This window comes from Oncorhynchus keta, chromosome 10 (genome assembly GCF_023373465.1).
Source record: "Oncorhynchus keta strain PuntledgeMale-10-30-2019 chromosome 10, Oket_V2, whole genome shotgun sequence".
Lineage (NCBI taxonomy): Eukaryota > Metazoa > Chordata > Actinopteri > Salmoniformes > Salmonidae > Oncorhynchus > Oncorhynchus keta.
The window spans coordinates 72,446,623-72,454,198 of record NC_068430.1 but is presented as its reverse complement, the minus strand read 5'-3'; the positions used below and the strand labels follow the sequence as shown (position 1 = coordinate 72,454,198).

Genomic DNA, 7,576 nt, shown 5'->3' with positions numbered 1-7,576 from the left:
ACACCAGTATTTCTACTTTCACATCACCATCTGGTCATCTATTACTCCAGTGTTAATGTGCTGAACTGTAATTACTTCGCTACTATGGCCTATTTATTGCCTTACCTCCCCACGCCATTTGCACACACTGTATATAGACTTTATTTTTTTACTATTGTGTTATTGACTGTACGCTTGTTTGTTCCATGTGTAACTCTGTGTTGTTTGTGTCGCACTGCTTTGCTTTATCTTGGCCAGGTCGCAGTTGTAAATGAGAGCTTGTTCTCAACTGGCTTACCTGGTTAAATAAAGGTGAAATACTTAAAAAATAAAAATAAACACCAGGAACGCACAATCCCTCCATCAGTGCTCAGACTGTCCGCAATAGGCTGAGAGAGGCTGGACTGAGGGCTTGTAGGCCTGTTGTAAGGCAGGTCCTCACCAGACATCACCGGCAACAACGTCGCCTATGGGCACAATCCCAACGTCGATGGACCAGACAGGACTGGCAAATAGTGCTCTTCACTGACGAGTCACGATTGTGTCTCACCAGGGGTGATGGTGGGATTCGCATTTATCGTTGAAGGAATGAGTGTTACACTGAGGCCTGTACTCTGGAGCGGGATCGATTTGGAGATGGAGGGTCCGTCATGGTCTGGGGCGGTGTGTCACAGCATCGTCGGACTGAGCTTGTCACTGCAGGCAATCTCAACGCTGTGTGTTACAGGGAAGACATCCTCCTCCCTTATGTGGTAACCTTCCTGCAGGCTCATCCTGACATGACCCTCCAGCATGACAATGCCACCAGTCATACTGCTCGAAATGTGCGTGATTTCCTGCACGACAGGAATGTCAGTGTTCTGTCATGGCAGGCGAAGAGCCCAGATCCCAATCCCATTGAGCACGTCTGGGACCTGTTGGATCGGAGGGTGAGGGCTAGGGTAATTCCCCCTAGAAATGTCTGGGAACTGGCAGTTGCCTTGGTGGTAGAGTGGGGTAACATCTCACAGCAAGAACTGGCAAATCTGGTGCAGTCCGTGAGATGCACGGCAGTACTTAATGCAGCAGGTGGCCACACCAGATACTGTTTCTTTTGATTTTGACTCCCCCTTTGATCAGGGACACAATTCCATTTCTGTTGGTCTTGTCTGTGGAACTTGTTCAGTTTGTCTCAGTTGTAGAATCTTATGTTCATACAAATATTTACACATTAAAGTTTGCTGGAAATAATCAGTTGACAGTGAGAGGACGTTTCTTTTTTTGCAGAGTTTATATTAACTTCAGTTGCAGTGAAATGATAAAAATGAATATTTAAATTGTCTTGGGAACAGGAGTGGATACATTTTTCTATCAGCCTCTCGGGGAAAATGCACATGTAATGTGTCATCTTTGACACTTTTGCAAGCAGACAGCATTTCAATCACAGTCAATACACACCCAAGACTAACTGAAGTTACCATTCTCAGCATTCCATTTCCTTAAAATCTGTCAAAATGACATTTGGCACAGGACCAATGTTTCCACTGTGTTCTAGCATGCTACCTGGTCCTTAAATCATTTTACCTGTTTAGATTACTAATGCATTTATTCTATCAACGTAAGACATGTGAGCACTGCTTTAGTCTTCTGGGGCAACAAGTTATGACAGAAGAGAAGCTGCATGTATTAAAATATAGTTGACAACTGGCCTACCTAAAGGAAGTAAGCAGAAACGTGTCTAAATTAGGGGTGAAAGTAGCCGTTAAGCTCAGTTACGGTGGATCAAACTGAGCAAGTAGCCCACTTTAAATGAATTTGACAGAGTCAGACAACCATGAGATGTATGCGCAGGCTCCGTTTCACCACAAAAACAGAATTGAGGGTTACATGCCACAGTAGCCCATCTCCGGGGTACAAGCGTTCAGGTTTTTGTAAAACAGGATTAGATGTTTACATGTCAACACAAAATAAATACTTCAGTATCCCGAACGGGATATTGATGGTCAGTGGCTTTAATGTAGAGCCAATCTTGGGATTTGTCAACCAGCAGCAAAGAAAAAATAAATTCAAAATCCAAAAGAACAGGAACATTCCCTTTTACTACAAATTGCACTGGCAACCAACACGCTTCTCAACCAGCTTGCCAAAGGTAGACATTAAACACACAGTATTTCAAAACACAAGGAGGCACTTAAAGGTACAATATTTTATTGTTTTACAAGTAATGCAGAGTAGCATGAGCAGAAGCATCTCCCTGGCTGACGCAAAAGCATACAGTGGAAGCTTAAAGAAAGTGTCAGCAACAACTTGGATTTGTCATCAAAAGGATGAATCTACCATTGCAATTCTGTTGATAGATGATTAGTACAAATGATTTCTAAATCAGAACGCAAAGTGCAGGTGAGTGTAAAAGTTGCACATTACATCCCAGTAGACGTCCCTTGTGGCAGGGCTCCTTTAGCAGGTTGTGAGTTTTTAGCAGGTGGGGATATGCTTGGTTCAGAGATGCCAACGTTACTACAGTCCTTGAGAGTATCTCCGCTATCAAAATGGTATAACCTCCCCAGTGGTGTGGTAGGTTTGGGAGTAGACAGTTTTGCCATTCTCAGTCACAGATTTGTAAATATATTGGAATGAGAACTGACTATTCAACGATGCTGCCTTGAACGCTGCTGGAGCTGAGACATTGGGTGCTTTCATTGTCACCATCAGACCCAAAATCCTGAGAAACACCACTGCTGCTAAAATCCATGTTGCTTGAGGAGTTGGCCCTCCTGTTCAAGGCCTGTGGCTTCCGCCGAGGCAAGGGCGCCTGTGGCTTCCGCCGAGGCAAGGGCGCCTGTGGCTTCCGCCGAGGCAAGGGCGCCTGTGGCTTCCGCCGAGGCAAGGGCGCCTGTGGCTTCCGCCGAGGCAAGGGCGCCTGTGGCTTCCGCCGAGGCAAGGGCGCCTGTGGCTTCCGCCGAGGCAAGGGCGCCTGTGGCTTCCGCCGAGGCAAGGGCGCCTGTGGCTTCCGTGGCTCCGCCGAGCAAGGGCGCCTGTGGCTTCCGCCGAGGCAAGGGCGCCTGTGGCTTCCGCCGAGGCATTTGAACCGCCTGATTTGATGAGGCACCGCCTGTGACTTAACTAAGGTATTTGGGCCAGTCGTGACGCTTGCTGACACATTATGGGTGGCCACTTGAGGCATTAGGGCGCCTGTGGCTTGGTTCCGCTGCCGAGGCATTTGCTTCACCAGGCATTTGATGAGGTGGCCTTGACATTGACTTAACTAAGGTATTTGGGCCAGTCGTGACGCTTGCTGACACATTATGGGTGGCCACTTCCGAGGCATTATGGGTGGCCGCTTGCATGGCACTGTGGCCAGTTGGTTCCGCTGCCGAGGCACCATGGCCAGTTGCTTCACCTAAGGCATTTGGGCCAGTCGTGGCGCTTGATGAAGCATTGTGGCCAGTTGCTTCACCTAAGGTATTTGGGCCAGTTGCCACACTTGTCGAGGCATTATGGGTGGCCGCTTGCGCACACTGTGGCCAGTTGCTTCCTCTGCCGTGGCACTATAGCCAGCTGGGCATTTGGGCCAGTCGTGGCGCTTGATGAAGCATTGTGGCCAGTTGCTTCAGCTAAGGCATTTGGGCCAGTCGTGACTCTTGATGAAGCATTGTGGCCAGTTGCTTCACCTAAGGTATTTGGGCCAGTTGCCACACTTGTCGAGGCATTATGGGTGGCCGCTTGCGCGACACTGTGGCCAGTTGCTTCCTCTGCCGAGGCACTATAGCCAGCTGCTTGACCTAAGGCATTTGGGCCAGTCGTGGCGCTTGATGAAGCATTGTGGCCAGTTGCTTCAGCTAAGGTATTTGGGCCAGTCGTGACTCTTGATGAAGCATTGTGGCCAGTTGCTTCACCTAAGGTATTTGGGCCAGTTGCCACACTTGCCGAGGCATTATGGGTGGCCGCTTGCGCGACACTGTGGCCAGTTGCTTCCTCTGCCGAGGCACTATAGCCAGCTGCTTGACCTAAGGCATTTGGGCCAGTCGTGGCGCTTGATGAAGCATTGTGGCCAGTTGCTTCAGCTAAGGTATTTGGGCCAGTCGTGACGCTTGCTGAGGCATTGTGGGTGACTGCTTCTGAGGCACGGGATCCGGTTGCTCCACCTAAGGTATTTGGGCCAGTCGTGACGCTTGCAGTGGCATTACAGGAGGCTGCTTCACCTGCCGAGGCACGGGATCCGGTAGTTACCGCTGCTTTGTGGCCAATTCCTTTTAATTGATTTTGGGGAATATATCTATAATTACCTACGAAAGAAAAGAAAGTTTCAAATTGTAAAATGCCATCATTTGAAGTTCTGCTATTTATACACTGCTACTTTTACTGAATTATATGTGCAGAACAAAACACACCTTTAGGTGGAGGATAACAGGTTATCCCTCCAATTAGCAGGCAACAAATCCAAGAAATTCTAAATAAAAACAAAAACATCCTAGTCAGTTAAATACCTTTAAAACATGGAAGACAATGGAATCAAACTGGAGCCATACAACTTACCTCAAAGACATTTCAAAACTCACAGCCATTTTTCTCCTCAAATTCTCAGTATTCAGAACTAATGGTAGCCAGAAGCCTTACCAGAAGATCCCTGATATTGTATCTGATTGTCTTTTTGCTGCGCCTTACAAAGGAATCCAAGACCCTTCTAATCTGGCTGGTTAATTAGGTACATCTGCAAGCCACTGAACATAATTTCCATTGGTCCAATTTCCCAATTGAGATTAGGTGCGCTTGATTTCATTCAGCTGGTGTGCTTAAGGGTTTGCGCATTCATGGACAAATCCAATGGTTTCAAAGAGTGAACTCTACCTACACAGTGCACTGGGTGAGCTTAATCAAGTGCACCTTTATTTCATGCTTACCAAGATCCTGCCAGGGGCTTTTGCAGGTGCACCCTCAGTCGTCCGGTGTGTTGTGCAAAAATATATTTTAGATTTTTCAAAGTAGCCTCACTTTGCCTTGATGACAGCTTTGCACACTCTTGGCATTCTCTCAACCAGCTTCATCTGAAATGCTTTTTCAACAGTCTTGAAGGAGTTCGAACATGTGCTGAGCACTTGTTGGCTGCTTTTCCTTCACTCTATGGTCCAACTCATGCCAAACCATCTCAATTGGGTTTAGGTCGGGTGATTGTGGAGGCCAGGTCATCTGATGCAGCCCTCCATCACTCTCCTTCTTGGCCAAATAGACCTTACACAGCCTGGCTATTGAAAAACAAACGATAGTCCCACTAAGCGCAAACCAGATGGGATAGCGTATAGCTACAGAATAGCGTGGTAGCCATTGTACCTTGTCCTATTGAAAACCAAACGATAGTCCCACTGAGCGCAAACCAGATGGGATAGCGTATAGCTACAGAATAGCGTGGTAGCCATTGAATTCTAAATAAATCACAGACCATGTCACCAGCAAAGCACCCCCACACCATCACACCTAGTCCTCCATGCTTCATGGTGGGAACCAGACATGCAGAGATCATCTGTTCACCAACTCTGTGTCTCACAAAGAATGCATATACAATTTCATCCCGTGTCATGAGTCTTTGGCCAAACAGGCAGTAGACTACAGCAGGCAATTGTGCTCATTTGTGTCAATGTTTGTGAAATGAGTTCCATGTGACACATTATGCTAGCTAAGCTTCCCTGCAAGTGCCTTGCCGGCTTCATCAATGGAACTTAAATGGATCCATTTAAGGTCTGAGTTCTCATACTATGTAGTTAGATGATTTCACCAACAATACTTGGTTTAGAAAAATTGACTTGTTCTTATTTTTTTTATTTCGCCATTATTTAACCAGTTAGGCCAGTTGAGAACAAGTTCTCATTTACAACTGCGGGCCAAGATAAAGCAAAGCAGTGAGACAAAAACAACCACACAGATACACATGGGATAAACAAACGGCAATAACACAATAGAAAAATCTTTATACAGTGTGTGCAAATGAAGTAAGGAAGTACGGCAATAAATAGGCCAATAGTGACAAAGTAATTACAATTTAGCAATTTACACTGGGGTGATATATGTACAGATAAGGATGTGCAAGTTGAAATACTGGTGTGCAAAATACCAGATAAACAAAACAAACATGGAGATGAGGTAGGTAGTTGGTTGGATGGGCTATTTACAGATGGGCTGTGTACAGCTGCAGCGATCGGTAAGCTGCTCTGACAGCACGGATCATAAGTCTCCAATTTCAGTGATTTTGCACCTGCCGTCATTGGCAGCAGAGAACTGGAAGAACAGGTGGCCAAAAGAGGTGTTGGCTTTGGGGATGACCAGTGAAATATACCTGCTGGAGCGCGTGCTAGGGTTGGGTGTTGCTATGGTGACCAGTGAGTTGAGATAAGGCAGAGCTATACCTAGCAAAGACTTAAGATGACCTGGAGCCAGTGGGTTTGGCGACCAATTGTAGCGAGGACCAGCCAACTTGAGCATACAGGTCGCAGTGGTTGGTAGTATATGGGCCTTTGGTGACAAAACGGATGGCACTGTGATAGCAAATTGGATGCGAGTGTTGGAGGCTATTTTGTAAATGACATCACTGAAGTCAAAGGAAGTCAGTTTTACGAAACATGAGTGAAGGAGGCTTTCAAATTGTTTATTGATAAAACCGCCATCAGGCAGTGTAAAGTTCTGTACACTGAATCCACTTTTATACCCTACTTTTACACTGAAAGAATTATATTGACGCAGAACAAAACAACAAAAATCTATACATTTAAGCTAGAAATAACAGGTTATCCAATCCGCCTGCCCAATCTGGTGTACGGGGCCGAGCTCTAGTTACAGACCATGTGACAAACTGAACTCCATCTTCAAAAATTTGGCCTACAAAACTATTATGACCACTATGGAAAGGGGGAGACTCAAAACATGATTCCTAGCTCAGTTAAATAAGTTTCACGTTTCTGAAGGTAACCCATACAAACATGGAAGACAAGGGAATCAAACTGAGCCATACAATGGATAGACTACAAAACTCAAATGAAAAGGTGTTATTCAATGTGTTTCTGACATTTCAAAAAAACATTGCGATAAAATGTTGATAGCCATGCAGCTAATTGATTATGGTTGAACCTTTAAAAAACAATTCCTTAAAGTACTCTCCATAAGGCTCAGACTGAGGTTGATGAATAAGTCTGGCCAGGCAGTTAACCAACTGTTCCTAGGCCGTCGTTGAAAATAAGAATTTGTTGTTGACTTGCAGTTAAAGGTATAAAAAAAAAAACAGCCGCAACTAATGGGTCAGAAACAGAAGCCTGGCTACCAGTCTCCCCTGATATTGTATCTGATTGTCTTTTTTGCTGCGCCTTACAAAGGAATCCAAGACCCTTCTAATCTGGCTGGTTAATTAGGTACATCTGCAAGCCACTGAACATAATTTCCATTGGTCCAATTTCCCAATTGAGATTAGGTGCGCTTGATTTCATTCAGCTGGTGTGCTTAAGGGTTTGCGCATTCATGGACAAATCCAATGGTTTCAAAGAGTGAACTCTACCTACACAGTGCACTGGGTGAGCTTAATCAAGTGCACCTTTATTTCATGCTTACCAAGATCCTGCCTTACAACAGGCCTACA

General features: G+C 45.6%; 1 long non-coding RNA gene across 1 annotated transcript; it reads right to left on the bottom strand.

Moving 5' to 3' along the window:
* Positions 1 to 3,271: 3,271 nt before the first annotated feature.
* LOC127932327 (uncharacterized) lies at positions 3,272 to 4,611 on the bottom strand. The gene is made up of 4 exons (XR_008144848.1): positions 4,495 to 4,611; positions 4,350 to 4,408; positions 3,741 to 4,244; positions 3,272 to 3,358 (listed from the first exon to the last, which is right to left on the bottom strand). It is a non-coding gene; the product is annotated as an uncharacterized LOC127932327 (long non-coding RNA).
* Positions 4,612 to 7,576: the final 2,965 nt, after the last annotated feature.